The sequence below is a fragment of the Caloenas nicobarica genome, chromosome 2, assembly GCF_036013445.1.
Source record: "Caloenas nicobarica isolate bCalNic1 chromosome 2, bCalNic1.hap1, whole genome shotgun sequence".
In the NCBI taxonomy this organism is placed as follows: Eukaryota; Metazoa; Chordata; class Aves; order Columbiformes; family Columbidae; genus Caloenas; species Caloenas nicobarica.
Window position 1 is genome coordinate 16,017,501 of NC_088246.1, and position 20,265 is coordinate 16,037,765.

The window sequence follows — 20,265 nt, forward strand, 5'->3', positions numbered from 1 at the left end:
TGCCCAATGAACAGGTCTCCAAGGATAATGCTTAATATCGATAGTGCAATTTATAATGATCATTCTTGAAAAACAAATCTTAACCGTAGATGGAGTTGGACTTTCCATCTATTCATCTTTCCTTTAAAAAACAAACAAACGAACAAAAACAAAATAAGGTAAACAAAAAGGAACATACAAAACCTGATTTTCTCTTTGCTCTCGCTGCTGTTGCCCTTTGCTGGATTTTTTCAAAACAACCAGTTTTACTGATTAAAATAAAGTTTCAATCATTTTCAATAAACCAAAGCAAGAATTTTTGTGGCATCCATTCTGCTGTACTGTGGCCATAATAAACTGTTCCTTGTTAAAATGGACAAGAATTTTGCAGTCAGGGTCACCTTTTAAGCAACGTGGTGTGAAAGCTGTATTACCTGTCATTCTATTCACTGTGGCTAGCATGAGATGAAAAAAATTATGACATATTTCCCAGGATTAACCGGCTATGTCATCTGCATTTAAGGAAAGTTACCAGCCTTCTGGGCCTGAGGTTTCTGGTCTTAAATATTTACAAGTACAAAAAGCATAAATATGCTTCATACCAACACCAGCCTTGACTATTAACAATCGGTGTTTTTTCTAGGTTCTTATCCAATTTAATCGCCAATACAGTAGACAGTAATTTATTGTTTCTGATTTGCAGATTACAGCCCTATGACTTATTCAGGATCCAGATCACTTACACTCATGTTTGTAAATTTAAAAAAAAATATTTATATTAACAAAAATTGAGCAGTCTTGTGACCTAAGTACAGTATTAGAACTGTAATTTAAAGTGATACTAAGGTTCTATGTAATATGCATTTTTAAATCTCTAGTTTATCAAAAGGTTACTATACCTACACTTGAGTCTACATGTGCCTCTTTCACTTCAACTTATAAATATTCTCCACTGTGCTTATAGTCTGTAAGAAAATTAATATTATTAGTAACTATAATAAAAGAAAAAACTCCTTGTATTGTGCGTAAGTTGCGAGGTTTTAGTAGGGGCAGTGGGGGCACAGGGAGGCTGCAGAGGTGGCCTCTGTGGAAGGACATCAGGGGATGCTCCGTGCTGGACACAGCTGGTTCCATCAGCTCCATAACGGACCCACCACAGGCCAAAGCTGAGCCAAAACCAAAGGAGTTTGTGGTGTTTTTGAAAACAAGAGGACAGAAGCCTGATGTGACCGTACAAGTTAAAGAAGACAATCATTACAGAAAATATATATAATTACTAGTTAAAAGTCAACTGATTAATAGTTGTGTCTAAAAAAAAATCTTCTTTTGCTTAAAGGCAAATAGTTAATTTACAGTAAAAAATAATTTGCACATGACATTCAACATATCTGGTTGTTAAACTAGCAATAAGCATATAATTACACACTACTATATCATTTACTGTTCTAGTGAAAAGCTACAAGGACAAGAACCTTCAGCTGTTAGTGAAGAATTTTAAAAGCATTGAACAACATACAATAATTGCTTTCAGAGCAATTATGATAAATTGTGCTAAGAAAACACTGATCAAAAACTGATTATTAATCAAAGGCTTGTGTAATCTGGGTCATGATATTTTAATTGGGTCAACAGACTCCTGAAAGTCTTCTGAACTTCATGGAATTTTCCCAAGTATAAAATAATAATTGTTTGATCAAATTCCATTTTTGTTTTTCCCAGTATAATTTAAAGACATATTTTATTTAATTGGCATTATTATGGTATGATCATCCAGTTTTCTGCTATTAACGAAAAAGCCTTTCCTATGTCCTTGCATTTGTACAATCAAAATGAAAGGAGCCTTTTAGCTTAAACTAAAGAATATAAATGAGAAAGCATTTTTTGTTGATCTGGTAATAAAAGGATAAGAAGTTTTTTAATGGAGAAAGAAACACTACAGCAAAAATTTGACTGTAAATTGTAAAGGTGGCATTTTTCACTATTGGTAGGTGAAGTATTACCCTGAAAGTAGCCAATATCTATTGTCAGCTGGTTTTGGTCCAAAAGACAGTTACAACAGACCTAGTTTAAATTACAGATGTGCCAGCTACACTCTTTCAGGTTCAAGGCATGAAATAATTAGGCCTCTATATCCTGAAACAACTTCAGACAGTTCTCAGCTACCACCTGAGGCATTAAAAACACATGGTAAGGATTCAGATGAGTTAATCAGCCTACCTGGATAAGGTTCATTTTTCTTAACTGAAATTGCAAGGGCTAGGGCAGTTATTTTAGAGTCTCTGCTGAAGGCAAAAAGCCAGACAGAAAGCAAAAGACAAAGCTCACCAGGGTAAGTGGACAAAGAAATGTGTTTCTGTTATGTTGAGGGAGACAGGAGTACATTTTTCTGTAAACAAACAAGATTACAATGAAATTATAACTTAATGGTACTGATTTGTGAGAAGACAGGGAGATCTGAGGAAAGCTAAGGACACAATGAGGACACTAATTTTCTTAATATATTCAATGTATAAGCAGTTCCTGGAAGAGTACCAGACGCCCAAACTGCTTTGGTAAAGCAGACTCACATAGCCAGTAACATTTTTCATTCTGTTCTGTCAAGAATTGTCCAAAGCAGAAGTTTAAAACAAACAAACAAAACCTCGCACCCACACAGCAGTTAATGAAAACTATACAGAAAAGGAGGGAGAACCAGGGAAGGAAAGATATGACTATAATCACAGCTTTTCCAGTAAGAGCTGCTGTTCCTGCCGTCACCAAGCTGCTCCAGGGGGGTGTAAGGGTGTTTCAGCTGCGGCTGCCTGAAACGCTGAATGCACCAGCAAAGTCTCATGCGAAAAGGCAACAAAACTAGTTCTAATCCACGACATTACTGCAGGTTTTGCCAGTTCAGTCATGGACAAATCCCTTCATTTTTATTTTGCTTTCATTCAAACCTGCCCAAGGATATATATATTCTCAGATGTATCTGAGGGCCATGGAAAACCAAGCAGCTTTCATCCCCGCACACACTATTAAGGCTGAGAGCAATAATTATATAAATTCTCTTATTCCCCCAAAGTGTCAATGTGACATTGCCTATTTCTGGTAACAAACCTGAGGACCAACAGCTGGACGAGTAGACCTGGTTAATATCAGTGTACCAAACCGATTTAAAAGCAGCACTTAGACACTCCAAATTATTTTCAGGTAAATGCATGTACTGCCCACACATGAGAAAACCCAAATTCTTCCAAACTCATTTTTCTTAGCAGCTCTCAGCATGTTCTTCTCTTGCCTTAGGCCTCCCTAAACAACACAGAACCAGCTGTATCTCCTTTTCCCTTCCAGGTCACTGCCAGTATGAGGAAGGCAGGTGAAATAACCTACTGCATTTTCCAAAGCTTTTTCTGGCTGTCTAAGATAGAGTATAACATTACTCTCACTGTGTAGTTTCTCACTAGAATAAAACAAGCTGTGAAAAGCCATAGGCCATTACCATTAAACCTGCTGCTTACATACAATTTACCCAGAGAGCAAATGGCCAATACAGCAAACATTAGTGAAAATGGAGTAGGCATTTAGATCAGAATAGGAACTGAAGAGGTTAGAACCAACCTAAATATAAGATTTCAAATCAACTGAGCAAGCCAAAATGATATCATAACTGCTATAATGTATGTGATCACTGCTATGCTTGGTCTTTAATAACTGCTAGCAGCAAACAACCAAGGAAGAGTACAGAACTGGTACATATAGAACTTATTCTGACTCATATCTCCACCTCCTGGCAAACATAAACAAAAAATTACGCCAAGACCACCGCACTCCACACCAACTCATAGACTTGTCCTCCATCCATGTCCATCTCCAACCCCATCTTGCTACTAATACCCCACAGAAACCACTAAAAGAGGCCAACCAATTGTGGGTGCCCACATGGCAAGTGCCTACACCTGAGCTAGTGACACCGGATTCCTTTTCAGTCGACAGAAATCCAGGCAGTCCAGACAGTGCATAGAAATCAGCCTCCAGGAGAAGAGACACCTGCATTTAGTTATATGAGTTAATTTCCAAGGCTCTCTATGAAAATAATGAAAAGAGATATGTTTGGTACATATTCTTACAGTTAACTGGCACATTTTTGGTCTGAATAGTAAGCAAAAACTAAATGGGGAAAATCTAATGAAGGGATATTTCAATATTTCAACACAAACTGATGTCTCTTTTCAATGTTTCCTACCACTGCCTGGTCAGATTTATGCTGCTGAAAAGTTAAACCTAGCTCTCTGGTATAGTATTAAAGAAATCAAATCACTGCGAGCAATGGGACATTGTGGTATTACTTTTAAACTGCATAAAAATACAAAGAAAACAGATAAGTAAGAAACTGTAGCGTTTACTTTTAAGAATATGTATTATTGGTTTTGTAGTAAAAATGTATCTGTAATAATTGAATACAAAAGATAAAAACATAAAATATTTTTATATATTTAAAAAGCACAAAATACAGAATGTTATGTACTTTTACGCAGGTTCAAAATAACTTTTAGCATGTTTAAAAGCAAAATCTTCTCCAGCACTACATTAGAAAGTAATGCTATTTTCTGTTTTTTTCACAAGCAGGTCCAGAGCTGACACCAAATACCTACCTATTCAGAGCATTGTATTCCCTGGGTAATTAACAACATGCCTCCTCACTGCTCTGCCTTACCCATTCCAAAGAAACAGGTCAGGACTGACAGAGGTTCCTGCTCCCTCTCACAGCAGCACCTGCAGCAGGGAAGTTTCTGGAGCATTTCAATTGCTTCTTCTCAGACGGTACCTGATCTGGACCCAAAAATTCAAGATCTGCATGATGCTTTTTGTTTGGGACACCTGACAGGGGACAGGTTCTGGGCATGGATGATAAGATGACCATAGGAGCACCCACCAGCCTTTCAGCAATTTCTTTCCCAGGTCTCCTGGTCAGAATCCCACACCTAGTTTTGTAATTTGCTGGTAGGGACCATATCGTCCCAATGTCTGCACAGCACCCAGAGCCTCAAAGCCCTCCATGTAAGGGTTAGACGGAAAGTGTCACAGAAGAAATAACTGCAGTGCTAATTAGGACAGCCAGGGAACCTGAAAAAGGAGATACCTTTCTGGAGGATGTGCCTACTTATTAGGTAAAACAAAACAGCTTTTAACAAAGCAGAGCTAAAATAATGATATTTGATGTGTGTTGTGCTGGATGTGCAGTTTGTGTAGTGTCACAAAATACCGGTCGCCCGGGCATTATGGTGTAGTTCTCATTAGGCGTTTAGCACCGTGTGTGTATGTTCAGTCACAAGGCAGCAGGACCGTGGGTGCTTCAGACAATCCCAGCTGGGGCCACCCGACCAAGAAAGGAATGATGTAGGATGTCAAAAAGTTAATAAGTAATATAAAGTTTTTATTCTTACTGAAGCTTCAGGCTTTAATTAAAATAATCAACGATCAAAGTGTGACCGTGTGTTGCTTCTAACATCAATACTGTCAGTTTTCACACACGCAACAGGTGGTGTATTAACGTTGCATACCAAGAAGAACCAGAATTTGTCCTCTCAGGCAGGAGAAAATGAAATCTCCTTCTCTCTGTGAGAAAAGGGGGGTTTTTTTCAATACATCGGACTTCATAAATACATTAAGCCCCAAAGAGAATTCTATTTTAAAATGTGGAGGAGACAGAGCGTGCTAAGCTGACAATGAAATTTTTTAACAGAAAATTCTCCAGCTACAACCAACCTACTTAAATCAAATACAAGTTCAAGACAAAGCTTAAGACGCAACAATATAGCGAAATAAATTTTTAACTGAAAATTTAGATAGCACTCCTTGACATGCACACGTTATTTTCATTAAGAATGCCCAGATCCAGTGAGAGGGGAATTATCCCTGAATAAACAGAAACCCCATCCCTGTCATAATGTCCATAATGAAACAGAGTAACATTTACACAATAAATTGTGTTTTACAACAAGAGCAAATAAAAGTGGCTAATGATTTTAAAATATGAAAATACAGAAACTTTCTGCAACTGCATGTTTGTTTTACCGAGTCTCACTTCATTATACTATATATTTTCTAAGACACAAATCATGCAACCAGACAAATAGATTAATGTGATGACTCACTTTAAAAAAGGTAGTTGCTGAACAGCTTTTAAAAACCCATGAACTGTGTATTCTTATTTCATATTCAATACAATGAGGAGCATAGTTCTGAGCAGATTACTAGACTAAACTATAAACATATAAACTATAAACATATAAACTGTATTTGAATAGTTATTGTGGCATGGCCAAGTACTTGCAGGTTAGGAAATGCCATAACTAAGTTTGTACATATAACTTTAATTGCAGTCTCTCTGTGCCTTATACATCTTAAGGTCTCATGGAAAAATTAATGTTATAATGTACTTGAAATGTCTTCACTTTACAAGATGGGAATCCCTAAACCAGTAGCTATTGATAATTTAATTCTTTTCAAATTCTTGAATTCACAGAGTCTGAACAATACTGGACCATTCAGATTGGCATCAAAGAAAACTGCCCAGTAACTCATTGCTGTCTTCTACACAGAGAAATCAGGAGAGTGGTCACATACCTTTTCATTGTTTTCAAAGCTATTTGATGATAGCAGATGCACACATTGATTCCAAGAATTATGGATTAATTCCAGAATCTCAGAGGAGTTTAGAAATTCTGGTTTTGTTTTCTCCTTCTAATCAAGTTCTCTTTGTCTTCTTTAATATGCAGCCGCCCAGCAGACTTGCGTTCCAGTCAGACTCATCTGCAAGCTCTCCGCACATTATTGGTTGAACAAGGAAAACCTCAGACATTACCCATAGTCTTAGTTTTAGCACCAGAGTAACTTTCAGTACTGTAACAGAAATATTAGACATTCTGCTGAGCTCTGGAGTCCCCAGACTAAGCTACTTCTTTGTTAGCTAGCAGGGAGCAGAGCTATAGCAAAAGTTGTATGGATCCAATGACAGAACTACCTACAAGATGCAGCAAAATTAGAGTCTAATTAATATACAGGAGCTATGAGGCAATGGAGAACTCTATATAGAGATAAAATCTTTCTAAAAATTATAAACCATACAAGATTTGCATGTAGAAGTAAAAACAATAAAATTGAATAGTTTATAGGTAAAATTAATCTATTAGTATTTACTGAACAGATGGAAAATGTTTTTCCAGGGTTTATTTGGCCAAAATTCGATGGCAGTCATAAAAACAGCAAACTCACATCACTAATATTAGAGAGGTTCTGCTGCCAAATTCCAAGTCTCTGCTCCAAAATGTGGCAATACCAGACCTCATAGTTCTAAACCCCCAGTACTGGGGAAATTAAATGTGAGAAACATGATCCTTTCATAAGGGTTTCCAAGATGATCCTGGGAACTCTAAACCACTAAGACTGACCTTCATATTGGGAAACTGGGAGAAACTGTTATAGATATAATACTGAAGGACAAGTGGATAAACGTTCTATACCTAGGGAGGAATCACCATCACTTCTGTAAGTATAAAATAATGCACATGGGAAAAATAAAATGCAATTACATACATACATAAATGGATTCTAAGTTACTATTAATTCCACCTTCCTTTCCTGAGAAACTGGAAGTTATGGTGGTTAATTATCCAAAGAGAACTCTTAGTTAGTACTAAGTAAATAATGTTAAAAACCTACTGGAATGTGAAAATAAACAGAGGATAACAAGGAAAGAAAACTAAAATTCAGAAGAAAACATCGTTGTCCTGCTGTATGCATGGACAGTATGCTCACATCTTGACTCCTACATCTACCTCTGACAGTCCTACCTCAGAAAGAATAAAACAATAGAAAAGGTGCAGAGAAAAGTTACAAAAATAACAAGAGGTATTGAACTGCTTCACTTGAAGTCAAAACCTTGTTTGTAGCTTCCTCCAAAGTACAACAGAATCCTTTTTATCCAACAGATAAAATTAAGGTATATAATTAAGAGTGATTGGAGAATGTGACTTGGAAATTATTATTCAACATTTCTAAAATAAGAGAAACGGGGCATCATGTTAGAATATCAGCCAGCCGTTTACAAATTAAGTCAAACTTGAAATCTTTGGATATTACAGAAACTAAAAATATTGATGGCTTTTAAAAATACTGCACAAATTCAGAGAGCATATGTCCGTTGGTAGCTAATGAGCATTGTGAACCATATGCAAAAACCAGCTTCGGGAGCTCCCAACTCGGCCCCGGTCAGGAGCCCAGCGTGTGCAGGAGGCAGGGTGGCCCTGTGCCTCAGCTCTTTCCGCTGCTCCTCCCAGGTACCTGCTGGCGGGAGCAGCACCAGCCTGACATTTCATTTTGCTCTCTGGCTGTTCTCACTTTCTTACGTTACTGAGTGATATTGGCATAGCAAGCCTGTGCCAGATAAATAAGTGAAAGCATTCCCCGCTCTGTGTGTGGCCTAGATTCCTGTGCTTTCTTTGGTTTCTGCTAATTGTACCCTTGCTGTTTTCACACCAAAGAAAATATTTCACTGATACCATGAAAACTCTTTTCCCAGTCACTCAGAACTACCAATTTATGGAGATGCCATATTTTCCAACACGTGTTTAAATTCTAATTTGTTCTTCTGTGTTATTTAAAATTACAATTAGTTAAAATACTAATATTAGCTTTGTCAGAAAATATGTTTTACTTTTTAAAGTAACGGAACTAGTCTTCTCACTGATTTCTTCACTTCCACGAACGGGGTGAAGTGCATATGAGAAAGCATCCATTTTATGCAAACCCTTTGGTAGCTCAGGATACAATCCTAACTAGGCAAATGAACTGCTAATGTGGTGATGGAGCCACAAAAAAGATATCCCCCCAAACTGACAGTACTTTGTTAAAAAAACAAAGTAAGTAATAAACACTTAAATTTCTGAAAGTAGCACAATGACAGAAACCAAGTCTCCACTATAGAAATTCTTTGTGCATTTATTTTTTTAAGATTTTCTTCAGTGAGAGTATTAATATGAAGTCTGTTTTAATGGAACTAGCAAGAATTGAATACGTAACATACATGCATATCAGTCTAGGAGCTCACAAAACTCTCTGGTTAGACATTTGAATTATGCATACAGAGGTAAACTGTCATAACCACCATTTCTTCTTCTGTCAAATATGATCAAAACTGGCCAGCAGGTTCAAAAATGATGAGAGACGGACTTCAATACACAACAGCACAAACTTAATTTCCTCATGAAACATGCTACGAAGCCCTGTAAGAACTTTTAAGGGGAGACATATAGAGAAGGAAGGGAATTCTGGACCCCATTGTAATGGAGATGAGATGAAAGAAAAAAGACAACAGAATTAATTGAGTAAAGAACAATGCCACGGAAGTATTTAAAGAAAGTATTAACTCCAAGGGATGTTTCAAAGTGGCATTACGCTGAATGGGGTAGAAATTTTGCTGAAGTAAGACATTTCTGAAATTCAGTAAAAGTATCAAACACTGTTGTTCATTTAGGAAACACCACGTACAGTGATGAATCAATGGTTTGAAGTATACGTCAGATGCTGTCCAAATATCAGTCAGGTTCAAGACAGAAGGCCTCTGTAAGCATAGACATACAAGAAAGCTTAAAAAGGCATCATCCTGCATTTACCTGAGCCCCTTACTAGTGATACTTTAACACATTTGTGCACTGCATTAGAACTCTTCAGTTTGGCTTTGATCTTCCTGACAACTTAATCAGAAAATACTGAGGTTCTTCATGTGTGTACTGGTCTGGATGGCCGCAAAAGGGCTGAAAAATTGCTCTTTATTTATGACTTTTATATTTTAAATTGTATCATTAGAGAAAAAGAGCATATTCTTAGCAATTTTATATCCAGGTATATCAATAAAGTAAGTATCTCAGTGAGAAAATAGGCATAAATTAATGTCGCGTTGGGACAATTTGATCTGCAGGTCCTGAGTTTTTCAAAGTATTCACTGAACTTGTTGCTGTGACGAACTTGAGCTGAAAGCAAGTGTTGGCTTAAGGTATAGAAACTGTAGACAATTAGGATGCTGTACAAAATTCATTAAGTACTCTTAGATTAAATATAGCTAATATTTCATGAATTACATAAGTATATAATTTATGTATTACCAGGATCTAATATACTTACACAAAGGAGTCTACCTAAAATCTTCTAAGGCAGGTATACAGAATAAAAGTGTTAATGAACCGTTGAGCATTATTAATCTGAAGTGTTCAGAAGGGGGAACAAATTAGTTTAGAGGCAAAATTACACACCAGTAGAGCCCCAATAGTAAAACTGTACTGAAAAATGATAATGTGTTTTAGAATATTTAATCTTATCTAATATTTCCAAAGAAGCATTAACATTTTTACTATGGGTTTTAAGGCGTGTAATAAAAGAATATTCTTAAGATTTCCAGACAGGAAACCCTTTACTCACAGACCTTTTAAAGCATTTGATTCTTCTTCCATTTTTTATTTAACTCCAAGAGAATTATTGCTACAAAACTTACCCATGTTCATTCCTTCTTCCTTTCTTTCCAAGATGTTAAACTATTAATATTGTAATAATAAAGTCCACTTGATTTTATGTTGGCTCAATAGTCTCCCAAGTCTATTTGGTGTGTTGTTTGATAAATGAGGAAAGTCATGGAAGTGTGAGCAGGTTAACTAGTGATTGATCAAATGGTATCCAGTGAGTAATGAGAAAAATGTGTTAACAGTGGGGAGAAGGACTTTTGGCTCAGAAAAGTAAATGAGACTAAACCAAAGTAAACCCAGCTAAGCTGCTTTTTTTCATTGTGACAGGAACATTTATAACTACTCTCTCTGACAAATGTCTTAAGTCTACCTGAAATAAAGGTCCATGCTAACGCTTTACAAAAAGCAACCAAGAAGAGCATTTAGAAGCTGAACTCTATCTTGTGTAGAATAATTGAGTTCAGCTCAGTTGCAAGTTCATAGCACTTGTGAAGTACTTTTTGCATAAAAGTGTTACCAGTTTTATAAAGTACTTCCAAGCAATATGAACTGCTTTAGTTCATTGTCCGCTTTACTACTTTCCGACAATTATGAAAATACATAAAATATGGTGAAACTACCCAATATTTTCGTGCAAAGCTTTATCATCGTTGTTTCTTCATGTCTCAACAAAAACTGCTGCATCTCTACTTGCATCAATTCATGTAACTTGTTGGCTAACAGTAGACACTAAAGCCTTGCTGCTGTTTCTCCTAGTACTTCTCCTAAACACAGAGGTTACCACTCTGTACATAAGCATTCTGGCATTAGTGCTGGATGTATCATGTGGCAAATATATAGAAGGTACTTCACTGTTTTTTAACTTTTTTTTTTTTTTTCAGATCAAGTATCTGCAGTATGCACCTGGGTGCCATCATCCACTTCTACACAGCTGCAAGGCTCTTATATGGAAGTTTTCTTTATAATTCACATTTGAAATAATGCTACTGTGTGCTGCTAAATAGGGGAGAGTGGACATCAGAACCTGAGAGAACGAGAAACTTCCAGTCCAGTTAGAACTCAATGGTCAATACATTGGTGTGGGGATTAAAGCAACCACTGTGGAAACAGGGATGGGGATTGGGAATTTCAAAGCTGTTACCCATTGGTTTGCATGTTGCACCAGGGAACATTTGTACAGGAGATGGGCTGCAGTACTCTTAGCAGATTCAGAAAATCTGAAGTTGCTACGATGTATGTCAAAAGAGTACAGAAATTAAGTCAGAAGAGAATATTTCACCAGTCAATGCTGGAATTAGAAGTTTTGGTACACTATTTCATTATAGCCTGGGTCAAAAATCATTTTTTTGAGACTGAAGACATACCAGTTCCTTATGAAATAAGACCATGTTCCGATGCTCCAGCCATTCTCTCAGTCACTGTCCTAGACATCGAACTGTTCTTCAGCAGCTGTGGTTAGTCTTGTTGCCAAGCCGGTACTGCATGGATGGAAAAGAAAAGAACCTAGAACAAGAAAAAAGAAATGTTACAAAAGGTGGGACATAACCCAAAGTCAGAGTTCTTATTCTTGAACAACGGGGTCCTTTTGTTATGGCTAGCTGCTAAAAAAAGACTGGAAAAATCAGGATATTTTTAATAATTTAATCAAGGGTGTTCTGCTGTGTGAAACCTATTAATTACACTAAGGATGCATTGGGGCCAGAAAATACTATACTACAGGTTAGAGGACATACTCTGCAATCACAGGTTTCATTGTTAGTTTTGATTAAAATGACATGATATAATTACAGTTAAGGTGATACTATTTTCCTAATTTTTTACAGGAACGATATTTAAGAGTTTGTAGTAGGTACTACTCTACTATCTAGAGCCAGTCCTTGACAATGTGAAAACACATGTAGAACTGAATAATGACTTTAAAGCTATTAGGCAACAAAAATATCTAGAACATATGTAAAGCCTTATTTATCATTTTAAAAGAATCATTGGGTTAAAAGCAAAGGTCACTGAGACACATTTTGTCAAAAATTCTCCAGGTAGATCCGTGAGATGGTTTTGTGCATTTGTGCATGCCTACAGACATGGGAGAATTTTTAGCTTATTTTTTACAGAGCTAATGATTTAAGAGTCTGTAGCAGAATGAACACATATATAGCATGGTATCTGTTTTAAATCTCTTACGACCAGATGACCAAGACTTAGTTGAAGGCTTTTCAAAACAAAATAAACCACAAAAACTAGTGCTGCAGAATACCTTTTACTTGGATTTTTGTCTTGATATTTTAGAAGATGCTGCTCTTGGGCCTTTCCTTAGGCTGCCAGCACTATTCCTCACCTCTGTGATTTGAATTGCACAAAAAGCTTTATAAGGCTTATTTTGGTGCTTGTTTTTTTCTTTCCATTAAACCTAGCAGTCACAAAGAAAATTTTGTCCCTTAGGTAAATTAATTTCCCTTCAAGTTTTGGTGCAGCTATGAAGAAACAGCACTTACAAAACTTCTAAGAATTGGCCTTTTAAACAATGAACTCAGAGGAAACCTGCAACATGTAAAAATATAAACAGAAGTTCCAAACTAAAGACATTAAAATTCAGTTCTCTCTGAGCTGCTCTCAAAGCAAGACTCAAGCTGAAGGGAGATTATGACTGCCAAGGCCCAATTCAGACAAAGGATTAAGTTATAGCAGCATCAGGGCTGCTCCAGCTCTTTGGTGAAGATTGCCATTATGTTGTTGTGCCATCCAGGGATCACTGGAGTGCAATACCCAGGGGCACGCTCCCACAAATTCAGGGCCTGGAAAGTCATGGTTCTATTTCCTATGAGCCTCAGCTACGAGTCTGGACAGCAATCACATCTGCTTTTCTTCCTCTTACTCTTGTGTTACACAGAGAAGGAGATGGGGACCAAGACTGGACCAAAAATATGTTGTCAATGTAAGGAATATCATTAGTTACTGTCTGGGAGCTGCAATCTCTGTACTCAAAACCAAATGAGAATCTTTCAGAGTTAGACTGAAAGAAAACACTACTGTTTATTTTCCCTCCCCACAACTTGAAGCTCTGAACATAACATTATCCTACACTTAAGGTTTTCTGATCTGTGAAATACAGTTCTAAAATTCTAGTAGGCTGTAAGTCTTATCAACAGAAGGAAAAGACAAAAAGGTGCAGGCATAGTGTTGCAAATGGTAAGAAATGGAAAACTCTTATGGGGAAGGAACAGAAGACACACAGTGCCTCTGGAACAGGGAGAAAAACAACAATGAAAGTCATGCCAGGAAAAGTAAAATAAAGAGTTGTGCAAAAGATGAGAAGAATGGCAAAGCTGCTGTCACGGTTTAATCCAAGCTAGCAATACAACCATGATAGCCGCTCACTTGCCCTCTCCCCTGCCTCCCCCCAACAGGGGAGAGAATCAAAAAGGAAGGGAGAAACTTGGATTGAGATAAACATAGTTTAACAAAATAACAAAATACTAATACACTACTAGTAAAAAAAAAAAAATATATATATATATATAAAAAATAGAAATACAAGATACTCAAGGCAATTCCTCACAAACTCCGTCCACAACTGAGCAGCCAGTCCCAGCAAGCAGCACCTGTTCCCCAGCAGCGGAAAAAGAGGAAAAAGGCAGAAAGGCTCAGAAAGGCAGAAATTGCTCCGCAAAACGGCAAAAGCCGGACTAAACGTCCTGCACCAAAGACTCACCCGCCTCCAACAAAAAGAGCAAAGAGAAGAAAAACAACATGCACAAGAGAAAGCACCCAAGAAGCCAGAGGAAAAGAGCCAACTGGAAGATCCCAACTCTTAAATTTGGAGCATGATGCTAAGGGGATGGAATACTCTTATTGATCAGTCCGGATGTCAGTCAAGCTCTGCCCCATCTCTGCCCCCCCTTCCTCGATGCCTCGCACCTGTAAGCAAGGTGCTAGGAATGTCCTTGTCTCTTAGACCAGAGCAATTAAAAACATTAGCTCTGTGCTGGGGTGTTATCTGCTTGTTCTCAAACAAAGTCCAAATAATGAGCGTGCTAGCTATGGAAATGAAAGGTTTCTAACTGCACGAAGAAAATTAACCCATTTTCAGTCAAACCAGCACTGCTTCATACAAGAGCATGCAAGGCACACAGCAGCCCTGAGAAGGACTAAGAACACAAAGAGAATCTGGCTGGCAACAGAAGGATGTGAAGCATTGTCGGAGAGATAAGGGACACCTGCATCAACCGATGGATAACAAATGGAGGAATAAGTACCAAAGAGCCTGTGTACCTCAGGCATGGGAAAAGGTTTGGAAGTTTCCTGAGATAAATAAATATGGAACTCGGCTGAGTGAGTACTGGAGAGATGTAATCAGCCCTCTGCATTGCCCTGAGTACACTGAGGCAGACCACCTTAAAGAAACTTTGCCAGGCTAGAGTCAGGAATGGAGACAGGATCACAGTGAAGGTAATCCAGGATTAGAAACCAGTGGATGAACTAGCTCAAAGAGCGAGATAAGTATGTAGTTTATGGCAAGACCAAAAGTCAGGAAAGAAAGGAGTCCCCAGTATATAGTACAGCAGTGGAGCATGTCACAGAATCATAGAACAGTCCAGGTTGGAAAGGACCTTGAAAGATCATCTGGTGCAACCTTTCATAGGAAAAGGAGCCTAGGTGAGATTATCTAGCACCCTCTCCGATCACATCTTGAAAAATTCCAATGACAGGGACTCTACCATGTCCCTGGAGAGGTTGTTTGAGTGAATGATTGTTGTCACTGCAAAAAAATTATTTCTTTTAACAAGATGAAACCTCCCCTGGTGCAGCTTGTACCCATTTCCTCATGTCTTCCCATGTGGCACCCTGTGAAGAAAGAGCCTCCATCCTCTTTGTAGCCACCCTTTAAAAACTGCAATACAGTGATGAGGTCCCCTGAGCCTTTTTTTCTCCAAGGAGAAAATATTTAACTCCTCTTTCCTCATAGGGAAGGTTCTGCAAATTACAGCAGCAAATAAAAAATATCTGCAAATACCTTTTAAACTATGAACGATTGAGACTAATGCAAAATTTTTCAAACCGAACTACTAGCTCTTCCAGGTTTCAATAGTGTTCAATCACAAGTAATAAGCCTCTCTTTTCAAAAAATGTTTGTTCTTAAAAATACACATTTTTATTCTCAAAAATTAATCAATTATAAACTAAATAGTTTTAGGGAAAGTTGCATCAGGAGGACTGTTAGTGGCTGTTTACAATGTAAGAGCTAAAGTTCTGTCATTACAAAGGAAAGTCCTTGCTAGTTTCAAAAATTAAGAGGAACCTGAAATTAAATAAGCAGCTATGAAAATAAAAAATATATTCATAAACTGTTACATTCCCCTTTTTCCCATTTGTGGACTGATAACATACCTATTTCAAGTTGGCCTGTGTAGGTAATGCAAAACTAGATTTGTTCTGCCTTATATTAGACTATGAGACATGTTTCTATAAGGTGTACTGATCAGTGTTACAAGTGTGGCTCATCACCTGCAGGTGTGCCATTTACAAACCACCGACAAACATTTGCATTAAGATTTTTGTGTAACAGCCTCAGCCTTGGATGCCGTGCACATTCCCCATCTTTGCTCAGACCAAAAGCACTCTGGCAATGCTTCTTGGAATTTACTGTGTAAATAAGGTATTGTGATCCAGCTGGCAATCTGTGTACTAGATCTAGCCTGCAGAATATTTCCTTTTGATTTGATATTTTTTTCTTTGTGGAAACTATGGAGCATTTTTTTGACAGAAGAGAAAGACTCTTCTTGCCACTTGCTAAGAGAAGCTGCTACCGTTAGGTCTATGTGAGTGGAAGCAGGAAGGCAAGGAGCTCATTTCTTACTATACCTGAGCAGCACAGGAATGAATGTTGGTATTTTCTCTGCAGCACACGTAGAGAGGGCAAAATTGGGACCAGTGTAACATAAGATATACAAGACATTACATGAAAAGGCTGCATCCATGCAACATGGTATGTCTATTGATATACACTTCCTCTTGCTGATTGACTACATTTATAATCAACAAGCTAATTAAGTTGGGTCAGCTTAGTTTTCAGAGCTTCTTCTAACTTTAATAAAAAGGCTAATAGTAACCACATTGTTTAACATTAAAAATAGGGAAACTGCCAATAAATATATGTCAGAAGCTCTAGAAAAGGATGTGAAAAAGCAAAGAATATTTGATCAGCAAAATTAGGGATACAAGAAGGGGTTTAAGAAAATTTAGGTGAAAAATAAGTTGCAACTGTAGTATTTGTCCCTGAGTGGTCTGAAATGTTACAGCTGAAAATAACAATGCAGAAGAGCAAATATGTCAAATAGGCAATTTCATATTTGAGAATATGATGGGCAGAGGATGTATATGAACTACTTTGTTTTCCAACAACAATTGATAATAGTATGAAAAAACAGCCACTGTATTGTGATATCTTAAAATAATTAATGCCTTATCACTTACATCCTGGAATTTCAGATGAGCTGACCAAAGAATGCAGGGAGCTTGCTGACCAGAGTTTATGCTGCCTGATTCTAGTTACTCAGTGAAAGGTACCCAAATTGAAATGGTATTATCTATAACAAGGCTAAACTTAATAACAAAAAATGAGAAGAAAATAAAGCTTTTGTAGCTGTAGTTCATAGTCTTGCTGAATCTGGAATCATAAGGGACTTTGGTTCAGTTGTCTCAGGCCTACAGATCCTTAAAGTCTCATGTAACTGCAGGCTTTTCTTAAATCCCCCTCAAGATACTCTTCCTATGCTCATCAGGATTCTGCTGACTAAACCAGCTTCCACTCAGTATGTCACCAGCATCAGAACATTTCAAAAAAGAAAACTGAATTGTGACAGCATTGTCTTTGCCATACAGATGGTGCATTTGTTTGCAGCAGCAGTAAAAGTGAACACCATGAGTGACTCTGAGCAGTTCTGAGATGTTTTCAACAGTGGCCCTTTATTCCGAATGACAAACGTGAATTCAGAAAAGAACAGATAAAATCTGCTGAACACATAAACCAGTCAACAGGCAAGTCAGCGGAACACAGATGGACTGCAGCCATTATTCACCTTATCTGAATCCGCGGCATTTCTGCTGAAATTTCCTAGGTATAATAAATCATGTGGAAAAATGGTCTCCAATAGTAGATCACCTAATAAAATCCATAAGCGATCAGCTTAATCTTCAGAAGATGAAAACTTGGGAAAACAACAGAACGTATTTAATAAAGCAGAAGCATCAATTGCATGTTGCTTGTTTTGGCACCGAACACTGTAAACAATCCAACAGCAGCAGCAACAGCTGTATCTGACAGTCTGGGAACAATGCTCACGCAAGGACCACTGCAGAAATAAAAGAGGAAAGCCAGCAAGTGAAAAAGATGCTTTAACAGCTACCGCTGCTTGCAAACATCTCAGTGAATATATTCAGCAGCAATTTTAATACAACGATGAGAATCCAGTGCTTGCATTCAAAAGCACTAAATTACTTTCCACCTGAAATTCCAAGACCTGGACCAAAGCTGATGTGATTCTCTTTCAAATATCAGCACATAACAGGGAAAGTATGCAGAACAATCCCGATCAAGCAGTTGTCAAAGTTAAAAGAAAGGTTTCACAGTGAGCTTTTTTTTTTTCAGATTTTTTTTTCTGACTTTGTTCTAAAATCACTCCTAGTATTTCCCCACCAGCGTAAACCAATTAAATACAGACAACTAAAAGACCGGAGTTTTTTCAATGCATCTGTGCCAATGTGATGTGGCTAAACTATTCTTTTAATAAGTATACTGCCATATAGGATTTTTCATATAGACATAGATTTAATTCTGAATGAATGGCACATTTTGATTCCTACAACAATTCAACAGAAGATACTTTGCAAAACTCAGGAAGATTGTTAACACATAGAAAGATGTAGGTCATGAGCTGACCAATCTGTACAGAGGGTCTGACTAGATACTTTCAGACCATCATACAAGGATACAACAGCAATAATGGGAGAAAACAGCAATTCTCAGAGATGTCTGACATACCTTAACAACCAACAGCAACAGATGTTTTGGAGGTTTATTTCACTATTTTATTTTCAGAAGATTCTCATCCATTTTTGTAACGAACTACTTTTCCACCTGTATTGACTCAGCTCTTTTTCTACAGCTTTTGCCACTGAACATCACCCTAAAACCATCTGAACTCTCACTAGCAGGACTTGTGATGTGAAAAGGATGAATGACATATCAGCCTGTGACCACACTGTAATTTAAATGTAGTTGGTGTAATCACAAAGTATTTGAAGATGAGGTCCCAGCACAAGGAAAGAAACTCAGCAGTGCAACTTCAGTGTCTGAAACAAAGAAAAACTCTGCTTGAAGTAAGATTAATGAGCAAAGAAATCCTCACTGATGCTCACAGTTTGGATAAGAGGAAAATCATTGTGAATGTGTTATTGGTAAAAGGCAACTTGTATCAGCTTATTAAAGTGGGCACAAGTACAGCAATATGTATATCTGTGTACAGGTGAAAGCAAAATTCCAAGAGCAATGTTAAGTCCTATTGACAGAAGAAATGAGAAGGTATGACCGAAAAGGGGTTACTGCAAAGGATACAGAAATTAATGGGATGGTTTGCTGAACAGGGGAACCTATAGTGATAATAAAACAAAAAAGCAAATTAAATTTGGGGATATACAGAAAAAATATCGGGAGTTACCTTACTTTAGTATGTGGCAAGTAATGTGACTGTTGTTGGCATATTGTACCTGTTTCTGATGTCCATGACTTGTGAAGCGTGAAGATTACTGATAAGCTAGAGAAACACTACAGTCACATAACATCCATAACAAAGAGCAACACTTTATGAGTCTTATACACTCAAACAAAACCAGAACTTGGACAGACGGAAGGAAAGAAGAGGTTTAATAAGTTACAAAGCCTGTGATTTAAAGTTAAATTTCAAGCAAGTCAGGTAATCACTGTAACAATTTAGTGAAGATTATAGTGGATTTTTTTAATCACTACACATTTTCAGTCAAGATTGGATGCTTTTAAAAATATCTGACCTGGGTCAAACAAGAATTAAACTAGGGAAGTCTATGTTTTCCTTTATAAAACAGCCAGGCATCAATGATCCATTCTTATACTATAATTTATGAATTTTCCAAATTAGAGCAAATCAGGTTTTTAGATTCTTCAAGAGTAATTATGCAGCTATATGAACACTATCTATTGAATAAAAATGCAAAATATTTATGCATTTGGTGATCTTTCAACTGAAAAACGTTCAATGCCATTTTTATGAGAACAAGACAAATGATCATTTACAAACTAGTTGCAAAACCACTTTCATATCCTTCAGCTATTACTGTCTACCTAATGATTTGCTGATTAAACAGGACTGATAATTCACTTCCTAAAGACATCAAGAGAAGATTGTCAAGAGAAGATCAGTGTAATTTGTTTGTTACAAGTGTAGAGACAGAGACCTACTTGGAAAATACAGCAGTAGAGCTAAATCTTTATGGGCAAGATAAAGATTAATGAAAATGGAAGATAAAGAATAATAAAAGCAATTACACTGCAAGCAGAATGTAAAAAGTAGCTTCACTAATTCGAGTAAGAAGATACTATTTGAGTGCTATTGGCTTTCAGCCGCCTTTTTGTGCTAGTCTAAATCCTAGCTAGTCTGTTTCTTTGCTCCCATACAAACATTCTATTTCCCTGGTTTTGAGTAAAATCTCGAGATGAATATCCACACCAAGCAATGGATGAAGCTTTTAAAAAAAGAAA

General features: G+C 37.2%; 1 long non-coding RNA gene across 1 annotated transcript in view; it reads right to left on the reverse strand.

The window, feature by feature from the left end:
• The window catches only part of LOC135985400 (uncharacterized), a 46,825-nt gene that overhangs the window by 8,853 nt on the left and 17,707 nt on the right, over positions 1 to 20,265 (reverse strand). The window contains exon 2 of the long non-coding RNA XR_010605780.1: positions 11,840 to 11,978. This is a non-coding gene — a long non-coding RNA (uncharacterized LOC135985400). The remainder of the gene's footprint in view (positions 1 to 11,839; positions 11,979 to 20,265) is intronic.